We start from the raw sequence: 20188 nt of genomic DNA on the forward strand, positions 1-20188 counted from the left end.
GGGAATATCTCGGTCTTGGTTTCAATATTTCTCTACAACTCGGTTTCATCTCGGTCTCCATCACCTAAATGTTTTTTTTTTTTTTTTCTTTTAATTCTTAAATTTATGAAAGAAAAAAAAGGGGGCCAAAATAACGTCGTTTTGGCTCACTTAACGACAGCAAGTAACTAAAGTCTAACAGAGTACTAAATTGACAAAAACTGAAAGTTAGAGGATTAAAATGACAAAACTGAAAGTTAGAGGATTGAAATGACAAAACTAAAAGTTAAAGGACTAAAATGAAAAAGACTGAATGTTAGAGGGCCAGTTTTGGTTTTTGCCATATATATATTTACCTATTTATTTTTTATAAAAATAAGTGGGGGATTGTTGGATATTTTTATAAAAAATATCATATTTATTTTAATACTCATTGTTGGGATAAAGGCCCAAAATTATATATTGGGCCTTGAGCCTTAGCTGAAGACGTTGGTTGGTCTGAGGATGAATAAACAGTAGTGAGGGTGTTAAGTTCAGAGTCCCTTAAGTAGGTTGCAAATAGAAAGGTTGGGGAAGGCAGACCGAGGAAGAATGTCTCCTCGGATAAAGCATAAATCAAACATATATCCTACCATTCAAGGTGACCTTCCAGGAAGTTCCATTGATAAGGAATTGCTTTGTAAACGTACAAGAGGGATGGGAGCTTAGAAATATCTAAAAGAAAAGTTGCTACCGCCGCATTGAATGCTCTGTAGTTAACTCTCTGACTGCATTAATGAGGAAGTGATCTCTGAACAGTGTCTTTTAGCTTTACAGCTACCCCAAAGACTTCAGGAGGGTGCTGATGGGATAAGGATCAACATAAGCAATCTACTGTCCACGTGCAGGGTAAAGATGAGAAAGAAGAGATAGTATAAATTAGAGTGAAGACCTTAAGAGAAAAGGGAGAAAAATTAAGAGAAAAAGCACTATAGCAATCAAAATTGCATCTGTAACCCTTTTCAGTTGATTTATAGAAGAACTGACCTCCTCGGACTATGCTAAGGACGAATTTACTTAAACAAATCCTTCCTACTTTTGCTTGATTGTCTTTTAAATCCATTCTCACTGTTATCCAACTCGTTAGGGTCTAATTTTCTAACTCACTCTCTACAAATTCATTGTATTGGGCTTGTTGGGCTTGGATCCATTTAATTGGGCTTGTTCGGTCTAGATCCATTTACATTTTAGGCTTGGATTCTAAAGCGCATTCTTATGATTGGCGCCGTTGATGGCAAGAACTTAGGTGATAGTGAGTGTAACGGTTGATCATGATGGGATCAGGTCCACACCAGGTAGAGTCCATGGGGTCTCAACGTCAAGATGACTTCCTCAATCTTGAACATAGGAGGGATTGGGAGGTGAGTGTACATACCATGCATACCAGAAGAAGCCACTCTCAAGGTGGGGGTCATGTCTCTCAGGAGCAAAACGCTATGACCATACAGCTAGAGATTAACCAGTTAAAGGAGAAGTTGTGCCATGCATGGCGAAGGTGGACTCCCTCCAATTTTGATGTCTTCTCTAATGATAAAGGGGATGTTAGCTACAAACGTAGGTCAAGAATCCCACCCAATGAGTCTTTCTCCTACGATGAGGAGCACCACCACGAATGTAGGTATAAAAGCCCGTTTTGTAAAGGCTTGGGAAGCGACGCTATGAGTACGGCATTGAACCAAATTTCCAGGTCACCTTTCACACATAATATTGAAGGAGCTAGACTTCCTCAGTGATTTAACCAGCCAACGTTCACCATTTACAATGGTCGAACAGACCCTGTGAAGCATATAAGCCTCTTCAACTAGAGAATGACTGTTCACTCCAAGAATGAGGCTTTGATGTGTAAGGTGTTCCCATCCAGTCTAAGGCCCGTGGTGATGAGATGGTTCGATGGCCTAGGGGCTGACTCCATAAGTTCCTTTATGGAGCTCACTCGGGCATTTGGCTCTTGCTTCATTACTTGTCGTAAGGTTCCTCGACCCTTGGATTCTCTACTGTCCTTAACCATGTGAAAGGGGGAGACCCTAAAGACATACTCAGACAGATATTGGGAGATGTTCAATGAGATAGATGGTGACTTTGACGATGTAGCCATCAGGGCTTTCAAGGTCGGCCTACCTACCGAGCACGGTTTAACAAAGTCTTTAACTGGGAAGCCTGCCACCAGTGTACGCCAACTCATGGACTGAATTGATAAGTATAAAAGGGTCGAGGAAGACCAATAACAAGGGAAGGGAAAGAGGCCAAGGTTATCCCTTAAGAGATGAGAGATTTCAGGTCAGATCGATATAACAACAGCCGACCTCAGAAGGATTTTGCTAGGCAAGCAAGGCCTGCCAATACCCAGGCAGTTAATACAGTATTCCGAGAACTAGTGCACCAAGTTCTGGAAAAGATCAAGAATGAGTTATTCTTTAAATGGCTAAATAAGATGGGAGGAGACCCCATGAGGCATAATTACAGCCTTCATTTTCAATACCACAAGGATTGGGGACACACCATAAAGGATTGTAGAACTTTATGGGATCATCTAGACCAACTGGTCTAAGAAGGAAGGTTGAAGCAGTTTTTGCATCATTTTAGTGGCCAGGGGCCAGACGGGTTCGGAATCCTAGAGAGATGTTTCTTCAAGACCTCCTTTGGGCACAATAAATGTCATCTTTGCTACTCCAGGGAGGACTGGTTCTTATCCCTCTAGAGTGTTGTTTGTGGCTCGGCTATCCACCAAGGACCCTAATTTTGAGCTAAAGAGGGCGAGAGTGGAGATCTGACCGGCGCTAAGTTTTTTGGACGAGAACAAGATGGGAACCATCTAGCCACACAATGATGCTTTGGTAATCACCCTTAAGATAGAAGGGTATGATGTAAAGAGGGTGATGGTGGATCAGGGTAGCGAGGCAGAGATTATGTACCCAAATTTGTATAGAGGCTTGAACTTAAAACTTGGGGATTTGACAGCATACGATTCACCTTTGGTGAGTTTTGATGGGAAGGTTGTTATCTCAAGGGGCCAGGTTAAGTTGCCAATGCAGGGAGGTTTGGAGTTGCTTGAAGTGGACTTCATTGTAGTGGATGCATACTCTCCTTACACGGCCATTATGGCTAGACCCTAGCTTTATATCCTGGGGGCCATCTTTTCTACTCTACATTTAAAGGTGAAGTATCTATCAGGGGACCGGGTTGAGGAGCTTGTACAGAGTCAGTCCACGGCTAGGCAGTGCCTTGTGGCTGCAATTATGCATCAGCCTGCAATTGAGTTCTCGACCTTTGCTGAGGGGGGCTTACAGCAGTCAAAGTGTCCGATGTTACCTGTCGATGGGCTAGCCGAGGAGGCGAAGTGTGAGGATTTAGAGAAATTTGTTGTGGGTGATGACCTGGAGAAGTTTTTTTTAGGTTGCGGCTTAGCTACTGCCTTAAGAGAAGGAAGACCTGGTAGAGTTTCTCAAGAGGAACGTTGACGTGTTCGCTTGGAATGCCTACGAAGTTCCAGGGGTGGATCTGAGCTTCATCTGTCATCATTTGAACGTCATTCCATCTATCACTCCTAGGAAACAACCACCTCAGTGCTCATCTAAGGATCATTCTGACCCTATCAAAGACGAGGTGATGAAGCTTTAGCAGGTTGAGGCTATTAAAGAAGTGTTTTACCCTGAATGGTTAGCCAACACTGTGGTTGTGAAGAAGAAAAATGGAAAGTGGCGGGTATGTGTGAACTTCACAGATCTAAACAAGGGCTGCCCAAAAAACCATTTCCCCATGCCTTGGATAGATTAGCTAGTGGATGCCACTGTAGGTCATCCTCGAATGAGCTTTTTGGACGCTTTTGAAGGCTACCACCAAATAGCTTTGGTTTTGGATGACCAAGAGAGGATAGCTTTTGTTACTTCTATAAGGAAGTATCATTATAAGGTGATGCCTTTTGGCTTAAAGAATGCAGGGGCTACCTATAAGAGGATGATGACCAGGATGTTTAAGTCACAGTTAGGAAAAAACATTGAGATTTATATAGTTGATATGGTGATAAAAAGTAAGGTAGAATCCGAGCATGTTAATGACCTCAAGAATATCTTTGGGATATTGAGAAAACACAAGTTGTATCATAACGCTTCTAAGTGTTCTTTTGGTGTTGGATCAGGAAAGTTCTTGGGGTACATGGTTACACACCGCGAAATTGAAGTTAAGCCTGAGCAAATCAAAGCAATCAATAATCTACAACCACCTCAAAATCCTAAAGAGGTCTAGAAGCTAACTGGGATAATCGCTGCTCTAAACTGAATTATCTCTCGGTCAGCAGACAAGTGTAGACCTTTCTTTCAATTGTTGAACAAGTGGAAGGGATTTGAATGGACCGAGGAATGTGTCTTGGCTTTCTAGTAGTTGAAGGAATATCTTTCTTGACCACCCATTATGTCCAGACTGGAGATGGATGAGGTTTTGTTTGCCTATATTGCCATTGCTTCCCATGCAGTAAGCCTAGTACTTATACAGGTTGACAGTGGTGTACAGAGGCTAGTTTATTATGTGAACAAGTCATTGCATGAGGTCGAGATTCGTCACTTACCATTGGAAAAGGCCATTTTAGCTGTAATGCATGCTACGCATAAACTCCCCCACTACTTCCAATCACACAAAATTGTGGTCTTAACCCAGCTCTCGCTCAGATCTGTACTTCGGAGTGTTGATTACACAAGGAGAATTGTAAAGTGGGGTATGATCCTAGGGGTTCTTTATATCAAGTACATGCCTCGCACCACTGTCAAGGGTCAGGTCCTCGCCGATCTGGTAGTTAAATTTACTGAAACCCCATTTGAAGAGAGAGTAGAGAAGTAGAACATGGATGAAAAATCAGTTGGTGCAATCTCTCTGTAAGAACCTTTGTCCTGGAGGGTATACGTTGATGGTGCTGCGAATTACAGAGGATCTAGAGTAGGGCTAGTTCTAATATCTCCAGAGAGGATCAAAATTGAGAAATCCTTGAGATTGGACTTCTCGGCCACAAACAATGAGGCTGAGTATAAAGCTCTGCTGGTAAGGATGACCATGGTTCAGAAAATAGGTGGAGAGGTAGTGGAAATCTTCTCTGATTCAAGGCTAGTTGTGGGCTAAGTTCAAGGAGAGTTGGAAGCTAGAGATCTCAGAATACAGAAATATTTGAACCAGGTTAGACACTTACAGTCTGGATTTGAGTCTTTTAATTTGTCACAAATTCCCAGAAGTAGAAATGCACATGCCAACTCTCTTGCCACGCTGGCAATATCCTTGACACAAAGTTTACCTCGAGTGATCCTTGTAGAAGACTTGTGTAAACCTGCTAAGGAAGGGGGAGATGGGGTTCATATTCATCAAATAAGAGTAGGTCCAAGCTGGATGGAATTTATTATGCTATTTCTTAAGGAAGATATCTTGCTCGAGAGTAAGTCTGAGGCCAATAAGGTACAAAGGAAGGCTCCTCAGTTTTGGCTGTCCGAGGACCAAAAGTTGTACAAGAGATCTTTTTCTGGCCCATATCTGCTATGCATACATCTTGAAGCAATTGAGTTACTCCTAGAAGAATTACATGAAGGGATTTGTGGAAGCCACACAGGGGCAGATCTTTGTCTCATAGGGCCTTCACACAAGGCTATTGGTGGCCAAATATGCAGAGAGAGGCATAAGAGTATGTGAAGAAGTGTGACCAATGCCAAAGATTTGCACCCAACATTCATCAACCGAGAGGAGTTCTTAATCCTCTGTCTAACCTTAGGCCTTTCACTCAATGGGCCTTGGACATTGTAAGTCCTTTCCTTAAGGTAGCAGGGACCAAGAGGTATTTGTTGGTTGGCACGGGTTACTTCACCAAATGGGTTGAAACTGAACCGTTGGCAAATATCAAGGATGTGGATGCCAAGAGATTTGTTTGGAAAAATATTGTCACTTGGTTTGGATTCCCTTGTAGCCTCATCTTGGACAACAGTCTTCAGTTCCATAGTAAGGCCTTCTGGAGGTATTGCTGTGACCTGGGCATAACGAATAGATATTCCACCTCGGCATATCCATAGGAGAATGGACAGGCTGAGGCTGTTAACAAGGTCATAGCGAGCAGACTTAAAAAGAGGTTGGACAATGCAAAGGAAAAATTGGTGGAAGAGTTGCCACACGTTCTTTGGACGTACCAGACCACACCTCGTAGATCCATTGGGGAAACCCCATTTTTAATGACTTATGGAGCTAATGTTGTTATTCCTTTAGAAACTAAATTCCCAATACTGAGAACAAGTTCTTTTACTCCAAGCAACAATGAGGAGTTGCTAGAAAAGAGCCTAGACTTAATTGAAGAGTGAAGAGAAAATGGCATGGTCTAATTAGCCTATTATCAACACAAGCTCAAGCAAGGATATGATGCCAACGTGAAGTTAAGGCCACTGGCGACTGGAGACTTGGTGTTAAGAAATGTTTTAGGTACTGCAAAGAACCCAGCATGGGGAAAATTGGGACCTAATTGGGAATAACCATATCGCATTACATCAGTGGTAGGAATATGTGCATATTACCTAGAAGATCTAGATGAAAAATATTATACTCTGTCCCTGGAATGTAAACAACCTAAGAAGGTATTATTATTAATGAAAGTAGTCTTTACCATATTTCTTGTTAATCATGTTATATGTCATCTGTTCCACTACTTGTCAAATGTTAAACAAAACCTTAGTCATGTCTGGCTTCTCGGATCACATGCTTTGGGTAAATTAACATTCTATGACATCTTTTTAAGTGTTAAATAGAACCTTAGTCATGCCTGGCTTCTCGGATCACATGTTTTGGATAAATTAACATTTTATGACATCTTTCTAAGTATTAAATAGAATCCTAGTCATGCCTAACTCCTCAGACCACATGCTTTGAGTAAATTAATACTTAATGACATCTATCTAAGTGTTAAACAGAACTTTAGTCATGCCTGACTCTTCGGACCACATGCTTTGGGTAAATTAATACTCTATGACATCTTTCTAAGTATTAAGCAGAACCTTAGTCATGCCTAGCTTCTCGGACCACATGCTTTGGGTAAATTAATACTTAATGACATCTTCCTGAATATTAAATAGAATCTTATTCATGCCTAGCTTCTCAGACCACATGCTTTGGGTAAATTAACACTTTATGACATCTTTCTAAGTATTAAGTAAAACCTTAGTCATGCCTGGCTTCTCGGACCATATGCTTTCGGTAAATTAATACTTGATGACATCTTCTTGAATGTTAAACAGAACCTTAATCATGCCTGGCTCCTCGGACCATATGCTTTGGATAAATTGATACTCTATAACATCTTTCCAAATGTTGGACAGAACCTTGGGTATGTCTGACTCCTCAGACTGAGCACCTTGGGTAAATTAACACAACCTATTTATTTTCCTAAGTATTAGAATAGATCCCAGGTTATACCCAACTCCTCGGATCAGTGGCTTTAAGTAAATTAATGTTCTTCAATATTTATATAAGTGTTGAGCAGAATAAGGGTTGTCTGCCCTGTTTATTTTTTACAAGATATATTATTCATCTCCAGAAAATTCAACCTTCCTTACAAAAGGCCCAACTCTCAGTATAAGTATGTGATAATTCTCAGTATAAATATTTTTTTAACCGTTAGATTTTTTAGAAATTTACGGTGTAAGAAAGGTGTAACTTTACAAGAGTTACACTAGGTTTAACTTGAATTTATCTCATATATAAAAAGAAACCTTTTGATCATATATTGATTTGAACAACTTTATGACCATACAAGAAATTATCAAATATATTGATTTGATCATTTGAATTAGCAGTAATATAACACTATTAGCTTTTGTTAAAGTATGAGTAATAACAATCCACTATTGTTAGCAATCTTGGTTAACACCGATAAGAGAGTAAAGGTTACAAGGAAAAAGAAAGATTTATGAAGCAAAAGGTAAAGTTTTTTTATTGATCAAAATAAGAGTCTATTACAAACAGTGGTGAAATACCACAACAAAAAACATATATACAGAAAGATAAAAAAGAAAATCCTCTATTTATGCCTTTACTTGATGAGGGTCTTCTTTAGGATCAGTTGTCTTGGACCTAGACTCTGCATCTTTAGCCTTGGAGACCACATTCCTGATTGTGAGTGCGTCCTCAGAGTGTTTGGCCTTGATCGAAGGCTGAACCTCTTTACCCTTTTCAGCCCCTATTGAGACTTCAACATCAGCAGCAGGGGCTTGGATGGTGGAGAGTTGCTCAGGAGGAGGGAGAGGATCAGCAATAGAAGGAGGGAGCGTCGTTGGAACTTCCCGGATGTCCTCCAGGAAGAAAATGTTCTCAGCCTTCCTCAGCTCAGAGTCAGGAGGGACTCCCGCCCGATTGAGCACTTTTGCCCATGTCTCGGCACAATAGTCCTTCCACACTCCTACCACCTTTTCTACCAATGGAGTCTCCGTTTCCAACACCCCACGTTCATAGGATGCCGTTTCTGTGGCCTCAGAAACTTCCCTAGCCACCCAAGCTACATCTTTAGCTTTTTGCAGCTCAGCCTTAAGATCCAGGATTAGTTGTCTCTGGGTGGCCAACTCTATCTTAGTCATGTGAAGCTGTTTACATTAGTCCTCGGCATGCATCTCCACATTCTTCAAACCTGCCTTGGCACTCAAACGTGCCCTATTTATGGCAATCAACTTGTTAGCCAACTCCATTTGCTCTTACTTTAGGGCTCTTAGGGACTTCTTAATCTTAGCGCGAGAGTGGGCCTCAACCCTAGCCTCATTACAGGGGTCTCGAACCTACTCTTCGTCCACAAAAACTTACTGAGTAACCTGTATAAAGATAACAAAAGAATCCCATGTATAAAAAAAAAAGAGGATGAAAGTGTAGCTTAGCATTTAATTCAAAGATTTGTTGGTTAACTTACCATGACAAGGTCCCTTTTCAGGGACAAAAAGAGGTCAGGCTGCCTCATGTGCCTGAGAGCTTCCATGTCTTTGGGGAGGAGAAGAGGCTATTCTAGGGCTTCAGCAATGTAGGCTGAATGCCCTCTCTAGAACTCTCGAATTGTAGCGTCCCTTGGGATGGCAGCGCCATCCAGCTCTAGCCGAGGAGCCTAGTTGTGCTGCTATCAGTGCCCTTTGCCCCAACGGGCTCCTCCTTGCTATCCACAGAGGAAGCCCGTTTATCTTTGGCGCTTTTTGGTTGCTTTGCCCCCTTCGGAGGAACCACCTCGCCCTCCTCCACTTCTTACACTTTCCTTTTCTTCTTCACGTCAAGACAAGGGAGCACTCCGACTGTAGTTACAGGGAGAGGAGGAGGGGGGGGGAGATTGGTAGGAACTTAGGACTTGGGGACCTCCTTGGACGATGCCCCTTTGTTCCACCCAGTAAGGAGGCCCTTCAGTCCTCTCCTTGGGTTGATGTCCGTCTCCTCATCTTCCTCGGAATTACAGTCTATGCGAGTGACTATGAGCCTAGAGAGTGGGTAGCGGAGTGCCTGTCTAACTCGTCCTTGGAATCTGGGAGTTGGATTATAGGATCTACTCGTTCCTCCTTGTCCTCCTCGAAGTGAAATTGATCAATCTCAACCTCAAACAATAAGTGCGAAGAGGCAATCTCCTCCCTCGGGACTGCTGCTTCAAGCAGAGCACGTTGGAGGGGTAGTTTGATCGGAGGAAGGTCTTCTCGGGCTAGGAAACCGGGCAGTGATACGTCAATCCAGGCTAGCTGAGGGTCACCTACTTTTATCGCGTTGCCTACTTCTTAAAATGCGTCCAAGAGTGGCATAAAGTACAAGATCAGATGGACGGCTCGTAACTGTTTGTCTTCACTCACAAAGATCTCAACCTTAGCACCTTGTTGAGACCCGAACCGTTGACGAGGCTGAGTCTGGGAGCGGGAGCAATGTGCCATTTATCTACAAAGACATCCAAGGAGAAAAACCCTAATCAGTATAATGTAATCACCATTGAAAGTGAACGGAATACAAAAAGGATGGAGGAACATGAAGTCAAGGGGTACTGCCCATGCTTCAAGAGAACAAAAAGAATAGACTTACAAGAATGAATATGATAGTTGCTTTTGGTACTTCTTAAAGGTTTCAATTTTTCAGAGAAAAAGACTTGGAGACTTTAGAAATTTGGGAAGCTTTGAAGGTTTGAGAGTTATGAATTTCTTGAGAGCTCAAAGATTTGTAAGATGAGGAAAAATGATTTTCCTGGGTGCTTTATATAGAAGGAGAAATTTAGTGGGAGTTATTTTGCTCAAATTCCAAAGGGAAATACCAGCCGTAGGATTTATCTCTCACCATAGGATACAAGGAACAGAGCGCTGCCTAGAGCATAAAATGAGGCATTTATCTCTCACCATAGGATACAAGGAACAGAGCACTGCCTAGAGCATTAAATGAGGCATTGCAGGCTTTGAAGCGTCAAGAGCAGTTATGGGGCACATGAAGCAATGTTTTCACATATGTAAATCAAAGAAATAAATGGTCTTAACTCTTAAAAATCAAAACCCACTTTTTCTCCTCGGATAAGAGGGAAAAAAACCGGAGTTTTGAGGGGCCATTATAGGAATAAAGACTCAAAATTATATATTGGGCCTTGGGCCTTAACCGAGGACGTTGGTTGGTCCGAGGACGAATAAATAGTAGTAAGGGTGTTAAGTTCAGAGTCTCATGAGTAGATTGCAAATAGAAAGGTTGGGGAAGGAAGGCCAAGGAGGAATGTCTTCTCCGATAAACAAAGCATAAATCAAACATATATCCTACCATTCAAGGTGACCTTCCAGGAAGTTCCACTAATAAGAACTTGCTTTGTAAACGTACAAGAGGGATGTGAGCTTAGGAATATCTAAAAGAAAAGCCGCTACCACCGCATTGAATGCTTTGTAGCTAATTCTCTGACCGCATTAATGAGGAAGTGATCTCTGAACAATGTTTTTCAGCTTTACAGCTACCCCCAAAGATTTTAGGAGGGTGCTAATGGGATAAGGATCAACATAAGCAATCTACTATCCACGTGTAGGGTAAAGATGAGAAAGAAGAGATAGTATAAATTAGAGTGAAGACCCTAAGAGAGAAAGCACTGTAGCAATCAAAATTTCATTTGTAACCTTTTTTAGTTGATTTATAGAAGAACTGACCTCTTCGGACTAGGCCGAGGATGAATTTACTTAAACAGATCCTTCCTACTTTTGCTTGATTGTCTTTTAAATTCATTCTAACTGTTATCCAACTCGTTAGGGCCTAATTTTCCAACCCACTTTCTACAAATTCATTGTATTGGGCTTGCTAGACCTGGATCCATTTACATTTTAGGCTTGGGTTCCAAAGTGCGTCCTTACACTCATTTATGTGAATTGATGAAATCAATTACCCCTTAATGTCAGGTACGTTGATTGCTAGAATTTGAAATTCAAACATAATTCAAAATTTGAATAGCTATTGTCAATGGTTTTAGTTAGGAAAATTCCTGAAAATTAATGTGATTTTTAATTCCATATATTAACAACTTTTAGTATACTTTCCTTTATAAAATTTTTCTTTAAAACATTTTTTTTAGTATATTTAATAGTAACATTATAGATGGAAAGTATCAGAAAAATTATACAACTATACATTTATATAATTTACCGCTAATGGTTTATAGCATTACAATTTGCTTTCCATTCTTGGTTGTAATTATTGTGTATAATCAAAGTTTCAAAGGAGAATATTAGTTGATATCTAAAAGTTAGTCACGTTATAGGCTGTTATTTTGTTTTCAATAGCATTATGACACTAAAAGACAAACTTGATTTTGGCTTTTTTTTTTTTTTTTTTTTTTTGGAAAGCGATCATTCATTCATATAATCATAATAACAAAACATCTTGTATCAAGGCCTCCATAGCTGGAGGAGGAGAGTTCTCCATCCAATACACATCATTATCTAAAGAACTCCTAGCATGTTGAGCAAGAGCATGTGCAACCTTATTCCCACCCCTTCTTGTAATACTAATTCTAGCCCACTCTAAACAATGAACCAAGTGACGAATGCCATCCACCACATAGCCTAGTAGAGAGCAATTAATCCGCGACGATGAAACGGCTTGCATAACATTTACATTATCTCCCTCTATGATCAGCTTGGTGAATCTAGCATCCACAGAAAATTCCATTAATCTTCTACATGCCAGTTGTTCTGCTTCCTCACTAGAACTCACCTTTGGACTAGTTGCTATCATTGCTGCCATAACCTGACCTTCCTCATTTCGAATAATTGCTCCCACTCTAGTTCTATCCAGGACTACAAAAATAGCTGCATCAAAGTTTGATTTGTAAGCTGATGATGGTGGAGGCTGCCAAGTTTTGTTGCACTATTGCTCCGTCTGTGTCACAGTCGGTTGCACCTGGGCTTATCTGTAATCTGTCAAATACTCCTCTACTCTATTATTTAGGTTCCTTGGGTCCATTAGATTACCACCAAACACCACAGGGTTTCGCTGGTTCCATGCAAGCCAAGCATGAACCCAAAATAGCTCCAACTCCTCTCTTGTCAACCTGTCACTGAGATACTCCATGAGTTGCATCACGTCAACTACACCTGAACATCTTTTCTACAATTTTTGACAGTTTCTAAACCAAATATCTTGCACGGCAGCAAACTCTCAAATTGCATGGTTTGTATTCTCGGACTCCCTTAGACAGATTGGACATTTATCATCAGTTAGTACTCTTCTCCACACCAAATTAGCTCTTGTGGGCAATATGTCAGTGCAAGCCCTCCAACCAAAAACGTTAATTTTGTTAGGAATTTTGAGATTCCACAAAGCATGCCATATCTTCGTACCTGAACTATTAGCTAATGATTCGGCCCTATCCTCCCCTTGTATCCTCCTTGTCACCTTGTAGGCCGACTTAATAGAAAAGTTCCCATTTTTATTATAGCTCCAGATGATAGAATCTTCCACATGTCTTCTGCTAAGCTGAATTCTACATATTGCTTTAGCATTATCCTGATGGAAAATTGAATGAATCAATTCACTCCTCCACATATGTATCTCTAGGTTAATTAAATCTGAAATAGCCATCTCACCCAATAAATCATGGTTAGGATGTAATACCTTATTTGTAGGATGATTCGGGATCCACCTATCTCGAAGCACCCTAATTGAGCTCCTATTGCCGACCCTTCAACAATAACCAGCCTTTAGAATAGGCAAGGCAGCCACCAAACTCCTCCAAACATGAGAGCAACCCGGTGATTCCTTGGCATCAAGGAAAGAGGATCGAGGAAAATACCACGCTTTGAAACACTTATGTAGTAAGGAATCATTACCTTGAATCATCCTCCACCCTTGTTTAGCCAACATAGCTAAATTGAATGCCCTTAGAAGTTGATAATTTATCCCAACTCTTCCAATGAATTTTTCTTTCATTGCCTACTTGTCCCCACCAAAACTTAGCACACAAATTATTCAATTCATCACATAGTTTCAAAGGGAGTAGAAATACACTCATCGTATATGTAGGTATAGATTGAGCTACAACCTTTATAAGAATTTCTTTGCCAGCTGTGGATAACAGTATACCTTTCCATCCTTGCAGTTTTTTCTATACTCTATCCTTCAAATAAGCAAAAGTGTGATATTTATCCCTTCCAATCAAAGTTGGCAGCCCTAGATAGGATTCAAACTTCACCACCTCCTTGACCCCCAATATCTGAAATATTTGTTGTTTTTGAGTATCTGTAGTATTGTTACTGAAGAAAGCTGAAGACTTCTTCGGATTAATACTTTGACTTGAAGCTCGTTCATAAGTTTGAAGAATTTTTGCTACCACTTCCCTTTCCTTCGGTGTTGCTTGACAAAACAACAAAGAGTCATCTGCAAATAATAAATTAGTAACTCTGGGAGCTCCACTACAAATTGACACACCTGTAATCCTCCCTTCTAGTTCAACTTTAGCCAACAGAGCAGTGAAGCCTTCTGCACATAAGAGAAACAAATATGGTGACAATGGATCTCCTTGACGTATTCCTCTAGACGGATGTATCATGCCATGAGGTTTTTGTTCATCAAAATAGAAAAAGATGTAGTAACACATCTCATCACTCTTTCTATCCACCTTGTTTGGAAACCCAACCTGTCCATAATTTTTTGCAAGAAAGGCCATTCAACCTGGTTATATACCTTGCTAATGTCTAGCTTCAATGTCATAGTCCCTTTCTTGCCCTTCTTCCTCACATGCATGGTATGTATAGTGTCATAAGCCACCAAAACGTTATCTATGATCAATCTACCTAGAACAAAAGCACTCTGGGTGGGGGAGATAATATATAGAAGTGCCTGTTTCAATCTGTTTGCCAGCACTTTAGAAATAATTTTATAAATCACATTACATAGACTAATAGTCCTAAATTTAGACATTTTCTATGGATTTTTCACTTTAGGAATAAGTACAATGTTTGTGTGATTTATCTCAGGTAGCATATTTCCATTATTTAAAAAATCCAAAACAGCAGAAACTACATCATCACCCACTATATGCCAAAATTTCTGATAGAATAGAGCATTCATACCATCAGGTTTTGAAGCCTTTGTAGGCTCCATTTGGAACAGAGCCACCTTAACCTCCTCAGCAATAAACTCACCCAACAAGACCTCTTGCATGTTGTCAGTCACTTTATTTGGAATTGCATTCAGACATTCCTCCATTTGATCAGTTGCACCTGCACTAAAAAGATTGTCAAAATAATCTAAAGCTACTTCAACAACCTCCTCTAACTCCTCCACCCACTGTCCATGTGCATTTTGTATACTACTAATGTGATTTTTCTTCCTCCTTTGTGTTGCTTTAGAGTGGAAAAACTTCATATTCCTATCCCCATGCTTCATCCATGAAATTATAAACCTTTGTGCCTAGTAAATTTCTTGTTTCTGTAACAGATCATCCATTTGTTTGCTCACCTCTAGGAATTTAGTTTTATATTCTTAAGTATTTTTGGCTTCATTCAACCTGTCTAGCCATTTTTGGCTATTAACTTGCCTCAACATATATACATTGGCCAAAAAATTTTTATATATATATATATATATATGTATGTATATATATATATATAGATGGGTTCAAGTTAAACTCAGTGTAACTCTTGTAAAGTTACACTTTTTTTACACCGTAGATTTCTAAAAAATCTAATGGTTAAACAAGATACCATTAAATGTTATTGTTTTCCACTTTTGTCTCTCTCCTTATTTATTGTTTTTCACTTGATTAAAGGGCACTTGCCATTTTCAACAGCCCACTCTTCAAATGAGTCATTAAACTCTCTCCACCAAACCCACTTGATTTGGTCATGGTTTTTTTTTATTTTTTATTTTTTATTTTTTTTATAAAGATAACAAAGGCACGAGGACAAATCCTTCCAAAAATGATAATACAATAATTCTACACAACTTTAACTAAATTTAAATCCTCACAATGCTGAATCACAAAGATGAGAAAAGTCTTTATTAAAATTTAAAAGTAGAAACTAATTTCTAATTTTATATCCTATCACCATAGCGAGGCAACTTCCTAAAACATATATTGGTAGAACAATTGCACTCACCCACAGCCACAAGAATCTCTAGTAAAAAAACACTTCCAAATTAATAGCAATAAGCCACACAACGACAACTGCAACCACCCAAAAGAATGTGCTCTCTTAGTTTCAGTTAGCTCTGGACTGACCAACTCAGGAAGAAAGGATGATGCTAACAATGAGACCATAGAGAGCCAGTGCTTCGGCAAAAATAAGAATAAGAATCATCCCAACAAAAAGCTTTGGCTATTGTGCATTGGCTCTAAAGTAGATTAGTATGGTTTCTAGGTTGTTGAAAATGGTGTGTGTCTTTAATCAAGTGAAAAATAATAAAACATTAAATAAGGAGAGAGAGAAAAAAAAATTGCTAGTATTAATTAGGAATGAGGTGGAAAGTTATAGCATTTAATAATATTTTTTTAACCGTTAGATTTTTTAGAAATTTACGGTGTAAGAAAGGTGTAACTTTACAAGAGTTACACCAGGTTTAACTTGAATTCATCTCATATATAAAAAGAAACCTTTTGATCATATATTGATTTGAACAACTTTATGACCATTTAAAGTTAGCAAACATTTTTATTCTCTGGCTAAGGACAAGCTACATGTTCGGCTCTATATATATGAAAAGACACTACAACAAAATGTATTTTTAGCGACGAAAATTAGTGAGGAAATATTTTTCGTCGCTAAAAATACAGCTTTAGCGACGAAATATGCATTTCGTCACTAATAATGAAAAAAAATTATAACATTTAGTGACGAAAAATAAATTTCGTCGCTATTGTGATCTGAAAAATGGGCGCTAGCGGGGGAAATTTTGGCGGGAGCTTAATTAATCTATAGCGACGAAATATTTCGTCGCTAAAAGTTGAAATTTTTAGTGACGAAATATTTCGTCACTGTAGTTATTGCCATGGATAGTATTAGTGACGAAACTCCTTTCGTCGCTATAAGCAAGAATTAGCGACGAAAAATAATTGTCACTAAAAATAATAATAGTTTTGCACTTACATGTTTTAGCGACGAAATTATATTTCCTCACTAAAAGTATGCTATAGCGGCGAAATATGAATTTCGTCTCTAAAAATATTTAGTAAATCTTGGTTCTTTAGTGACGAAATTTGCCTTCGTCGCTAAAAACTTAAAAGCTTAATACTTTTAGCGACGAAAATAGTCGTCACTAAAAATAATAATAGAATTGTTGTAATATGTTTTAGCGACGAAATCACATTACGTCACTAAAAGTATACTATAGCGACGAAATCATATTTCGTCTCTAAAAACTTTAAAGCCTAAAACCTTTTGCAATGAAGTGGAAGCAATAGCGACAGAAAAATTCGTCGCTAAAGAGTTCACTATAAATACCCCTTCCCCTGTGTTATTTCACTCTTCAGCTCCTAAATAACACAGCGCCCTCAGTAAAAAAAAAAAACACAGCTCCCAAACAAAATCCCATTCTCGACGATATTGAACAAACAACCATCGCCGATATTGAACAAAGAACTGTCGCCGTCGCCGATAGAGCCAACCGTCGCCGTTGCCGTCGCAGATAAGAGCCTACCGTCGTTGATTCAAACCCATTCTCGACGATTCGAACCCAGTTGTCACCGATTCGGAGCCATTCTCGACGATTCGAACCCAGCCGTTGCCGATAGAGCCAACCGTCGCCGTCACCGTCGCAGATAAGAGCCTACCGTCGCCGATTCAAACCCATTCTCGACGATTCGAACCCAGTCGTCACCGATTCGGAGCCATTCTCGACGATTCAAACCCAGTCGTCGTCGATTCGGACCATTCGCGACGATTTGGATTCGGTAAGGTTTTTTTTTTAAATTAATTAATTTATTTTTATTTTTATTTTTGCTGTGAATTACTTCTATTTCGATTTTTAGCTTAAGTGCTTTGTTAGCTTTGGTTCTTATGAATCGGATTTCCTTTTTATTTTTTTTTTATTTTTTACATGTGATCTAATTAATATTAATATTAATATTAATATTCATTCATTAATTAGATTCATTCATTAATATTAATTAGATTCCAAGCGCTTCTGATTTGCCTAAGGCCAACGATCTCAGCTCCATTGTACACAACACCGTCCATGAGTAAGCTTATTTTCTGAATTTTGATTTATTTGGTTGAATTGAATTGAATTGAATTGAATTGGAATGGAATGGAAATTCGGTAATTATTGCGATTTGTTTGTGTCATTTTTCTTAGTGTTGTAGAGGAAGGGAGACCAGAGCAGTGGGTTGAAGTGATCTCTTAGGAGCCTGGAGCTTTTGTTTACCACAATTTCTTGGTGAGCTTTTTATTTTATTTTATTTTTGGTGTAATTGAATTGTGTGTGAATGAATAAGAAAAGATTAAGCTGTTAATGTTGATTAATTTTGTTTATATTAATGTTGCATTGTTTATCTTGATTATAGTAACTAAGATATGCATCTTTCATGTGAATTGAATTTGAATCTCCAAAATGTTCATGTTCATGTAGTGTAATTTCTGTTTGATTGGGGAAATTGATTCAATTATTCTGTGTTCGATGGCGTTATCTGCATTATATATTAAGGAAGAGGAAAAATATTTGCTAGAAATGCGGTAAAAACTACAACTAAAAAGGTCAAACTTAGCTACAGATCTATAGGTGTTGTATGCTATTTGTTGTATTGACCAATAAGAAATACAAACCGTGTTATCTTCTCTTAATGACAATTAAATTCAACCATATGACCTATTGGCAATGGCAATGCAACGACATGGGTGAATTTAATTGAGGAACCTAATGTATAGAAACTAAGAAACTGTACTATTTGGTTGGCTGTCCCACATTGTTTGATGTGGTGCATTTGGCGGGAGAGAAATAACCGGACCTTTGAGGATTCTGAAAAAAAACAGTTTCAGATCTTATACTTTTCTTCTTTAAGACTCTTTTGGATTGGGTTGCAGTGTGAGGATATCGTTCTTTTATATTTTTTTTTATTTTTTTTTCAGTTCATGATTTAATGGACTCTTGTAATTTTTGCACTTGATTGTATTTTAAATTTGGGTCTACTTAACCGTTCACTAAGAGTTAGCTTTCTTTTATTTCCAGCTTTCTCTCTTTTGTGGCTGAAGAAATTGTGAGGAACAAGGTGAAGAACACAAGTTAACTTTGAATTTTTTCTGAAAGTTGTAAACTTAGCTTGAGCAAAGTAAGTATATTCTAGATAAAAACTTATAAAACTCTATATATACTTGTGATTGGTTTTGTGGTGAGTTGTTGTGTTGGAGCGAGCAGGTGGCTTGCATGGTGTTATAAGATGGTTTAAATACATATTGAGAGTGTTTTTCAATTCTTGCAAATGTGAATGAATATTGTTAATTAGATGTGATGAATATTACTTTATTCGATTTCAATACTTGTAAGCTTTGTACTTGTGATGTTTGTGATTGGTTTTGAGTGTGCAATGTATATTTGCTTAAGTATTAATATAGACTTGTGCATTCATGAATGTACTTTATCTTTAAGTTAAAACACTTCATTTTTTATGTATCATTTGAAACTAATTGTATTATATTACACTTGAAAATTTATATTTGCTTTCTACAACTTATACATTAAGAGTTGTAATTTTAATTTATTGGTGTGGCTACTCTTAATTCATTGTTAGAAATGTTTTTTATAACATAGTTAATGTTTTTACTTTACGATTTTAATATAGTAGTGTTTTTATATTTGTGCAGATTTCTTATTGGTGGCTTTAGGGGATTTCCTTTAGGCATTATTTGAAGACATATGAGGACATCTTCCGTTGGTTTTAATTATATTATGCTACATTTTTTGTATTGTTATAAAACATCTTAAGTTATTGTATTTGTTGCAAACAATTATTGTATGGAAGGAGTTTGAATTGAATACTTGTTTTAATTTTAACTTGTGAAATGTATAGATCAGTTTTTTATAAATGTGTTAATCATGTGAGGTTTTAATAATGTAATGACAGGTTACAGGTTAATATCAACGCCATGAAAATAATAAAAACAGAAAATAAGTTTTAGTGATGAATTTTTTCGTCACAAATATGGCAACAAAAAATTGTTTTAGTGACGAAATATTTCGTCACCATGGTTTTAAAAACCGAACCGGTCAAAGAACCGTTTTTTTTTTTTAATTTCCGGTTCAACCCCGGTTTTTGGCCGGTTTTCCGGTTATTGACCGGTTAACCGGACCGGATTGGCCTCCGGTTCCCGGTTGAACCGGTCGGACCGGCCGGTTCGGTCCGGTTTTTAAAACAGTGTTCGTCACTAAATGCAGCGGAATTTTGTAAGAAATGGTTTTAGTGACGAAAATTTTCGTCACTATATGTGTCTGGATTTTCTTAAAAATAGTTTTAGTGACGAATTTTTTCGTCACTATATGTACCCAAAAATAGTTTTAGTGACGAAATTATTCGTCACTAAATATGATTTAATAAACTGAAATGGTTTTAGTGACGAAATATTTTCGTCACTAAATATTGTTTTTAGCAAGGAAAACATTTAGCGACGAAATGTTTTCGTCGCTAAAAGTTTTTAAAAAAAAAAACAAATCAAACTTTTAGTGACGAAATTTTTCATCGCCAGGACTTTTAGCGACGGGGCTACAG

The 20188-nt window shown here is 38.4% G+C and overlaps 1 long non-coding RNA gene across 1 annotated transcript; it reads left to right on the plus strand.

Annotated features, from left to right (window-relative positions):
• Window positions 1-16915: 16915 nt before the first annotated feature.
• On the plus strand, window positions 16916-19476 carry LOC126707401 (uncharacterized). The gene is made up of 5 exons (XR_007648940.1): window positions 16916-17380; window positions 17601-17668; window positions 17784-17865; window positions 18655-18754; window positions 19287-19476. It is a non-coding gene; the product is annotated as an uncharacterized LOC126707401 (long non-coding RNA).
• The last annotated feature ends 712 nt before the right edge of the window (window positions 19477-20188 follow it).

The sequence above is a fragment of the Quercus robur genome, chromosome 11 (genome assembly GCF_932294415.1).
Source record: "Quercus robur chromosome 11, dhQueRobu3.1, whole genome shotgun sequence".
Taxonomy (NCBI): Eukaryota; Viridiplantae; Streptophyta; class Magnoliopsida; order Fagales; family Fagaceae; genus Quercus; species Quercus robur.